The following is a 2,500-nucleotide window of genomic DNA, read 5'->3' on the forward strand; positions in this document are numbered from 1 at the left end:
CCCCGCCGCCGGCCGGCGTCCGCGTGCCGGTCAGAGCGCGGGCGGCGGCGCGCGGGAAGGGGGGGGCTGCCGGCGCGGGGTGTGACGAGCCCCGCCGGCCGAGCCCGCTCGAGCCGGAGGAGGAAGCGGCGACCGGCGGCGACGCCGACGCCGCGGGGCCGGCAGGTGCGAGCGGCGAGAGAGAGAGGGCCTTCGGGGTCGGGGGGGGCGGCTCCCCCGGCCCTCCCCGCACCGGGGCGGGCTGCTGCGGAGCAGCCCGCCCTGCCGTCCGGCCGGCCGCGCAGGGCGAGGCCTCCGGGCGTTCCGGGCTGGCGCGCGGCGCCGTGCGGCGCGGCGGCACCCCCGCCTCGCCTCCCCTCCCCTGCGGGGGAGCCGGAGGCGCGGACGGGCGCCGCCGCCGCCGCCTTCGGCGGGCGAGGCCCCCGCCGGGTCGCGCCCCGCGCCAGCGGGCGGCCCGAGCCACGGCTCTCCTCCCGGGCGCAGCGCCGGGCTACTGAGGGAAACCCCGGGCCCCGGGAAGGAGGCCGAGGTGATGGCGGTGGATGTCGGGCGCGCCCCCGCGGGCGGACGCTCCCCCGAGGGCGGCAGCGGGGGAGGCACCCCCGCGGGGCCTGCAGGTCGTTTCCCTCGCCCCAGGGCCAGGTACCTAGCGTCCGCGCTTCCGCGGCCCTCCCTCGGCGAGCCCGGGGGCCGAAGGCCGCGGAGCCGGGCGGAGGTTTAAAGACGCGGGCGGCTCGGCGCGGCCCGCGGGTTCGGCCGGGCGGTGGCGCCTCGAGGGGGCGGGAGTTGCTCCCCGAAGCCCCCCGTGCGGACGCCGCCGCCCGCGCTCGTCCCGCGGGCGGCCGTGCCGTGCCGGGGAGGGGGTCCCGCTGCCCCCCCCTCTCCGCGGTCCGGTCTCGGCGGAGAGACCGCGGCGGGGTAGCCGGCCGTGGCCGGCCTGCCTGCCTCGCAACGGGCGACCCCGGCGGGAGCGCGGGCTCTCCGCCGGGGCGGCGAGTCCCCGCGGCGGGGGCTCGCCGGGCGGCCGCCGGGCCGCCGCGCCTCCGTCGCGGCGCCGCGGCGCGCTGCGCTCCGCTCCTTCCCGGCCCCGGCGAGCTGCTCGGCGGTGTCCCGCCGCTAGCCGCCGGCGAGGGCGGCACCCCCCGTCCGAGCGGCGGCGTCGCCGCTCGGCGTGTCGGTCGGCCGGAGGGCGCCCGCCGCCGGCCGCGCGGCTGTCCCGGCCCGGGCCCCGCCCGTCGCTTCCCCGCCGCCCTTCCCGGCCGTGCCGGGCGGTCGGTCGGGCGGTCGGGGGCGTCCCACTCCCGGTCTCCGCGTGGAAACGGGGAGAGCGGGCGCCGCCCCCGGCTTAGCGCCGTCCGCCTTCCGCCCGGCGCGTGCCCGCGGAAGGGGCCGAGGCGAGAAGCGGCGGCGGCGGCGCCGGGAGGGCGGCCGCCGCGGCGCGGCGGCGGGCGCCGTCCGGCGGTTCCGCGGGCGGTGCGTCGCCGTCTCGGGCTCCGGCGGTTGCCGCCTCCGGCGCGGCGGCGTAGCCGCGGAGGTGCCGTCGGGGCGAGCCGTGGGTTGGGGCTAGGCGGCTGTCGTAGCGCGGCGTGGTTGTCGCGGAGGCGCGCGCGGGGCCGGCGGGGCGCCCCGCTGCCGCCCGTCGCCGTCGTCGTCGGCGGCAGCAGCCTCCGTGTCCCGAGCGAGGCGGGCAGGCGGGGCGCGGCCGTGCGCGCCGCCGCCTCCTCCGTGCGGAGCCCGGGCCGAGCCCGGGCGCCTGGGCCGGCTCCGAAGCGAGGGCAAGGTGCGTTTCCCAGGTCGGTCGGGAGCGCGGGCTCCCCGCCCTTGCCGTTCGGGGTTTTCCGTTCCGTTCCCCCTTCCTCTCCCCCCCTCCTCCTCAGTGTGCTCGTACGGTCAGGCGAGGCGAGGCCTCTCCGCCGCGTCGCGCCGCGTCGCGCCCCCTCCGCGCGGGCGGAGGGGGGCGGTGGGGCGGTCGGGCGGTGGGCCGTCCTCAGAGAGGGGCCGCTCTCGGGGAGCGGTCCCGGTCCCCCCGCGCGCGCGGGGCGGTGCCGAAAAGCAGACAACTCTTAGCGGTGGATCACTCGGCTCGTGCGTCGATGAAGAACGCAGCTAGCTGCGAGAATTAATGTGAATTGCAGGACACATTGATCATCGACACTTCGAACGCACTTGCGGCCCCGGGTTCCTCCCGGGGCTACGCCTGTCTGAGCGTCGCTTGACGATCAATCGCCGCCTGGGCCGCCGCCCCTGGGCGGGCGGCGGGCGCAGCGGCGCGGCTGGGGCGGCTCGCAGGCCCGCGCGCGGCGGCCCCCGGGCCTGGGGAGCGGTTCCCCGCGGCCCGGCGTCGTCGGCCGAGGCGAAGGGCCTTCGTCCCCCTAAATCGAGACTCGGGGAGCGCGCCGAAGCTCCCCGCTCCCGGGGCGCCCGCTGGGCGGAGCTCGTCCCGCCGTGGCCGCCGGGGTTGGCCGGGCCGGTCGGTCGGTCGGTCCCGGCGCGGCGGTGG

The 2,500-nt window shown here is 81.4% G+C and overlaps 1 non-coding gene across 1 annotated transcript; it reads left to right on the forward strand.

Annotated features, from left to right (window-relative positions):
* Positions 1-2,058: 2,058 nt before the first annotated feature.
* On the forward strand, positions 2,059-2,211 carry LOC143173685 (5.8S ribosomal RNA). The gene has a single exon (XR_012997692.1). It is a non-coding gene; the product is annotated as a 5.8S ribosomal RNA (ribosomal RNA).
* The last annotated feature ends 289 nt before the right edge of the window (positions 2,212-2,500 follow it).

Source organism: Aptenodytes patagonicus, unplaced genomic scaffold (assembly GCF_965638725.1).
Source record: "Aptenodytes patagonicus unplaced genomic scaffold, bAptPat1.pri.cur scaffold_186, whole genome shotgun sequence".
NCBI classification, from domain to species: Eukaryota; Metazoa; Chordata; class Aves; order Sphenisciformes; family Spheniscidae; genus Aptenodytes; species Aptenodytes patagonicus.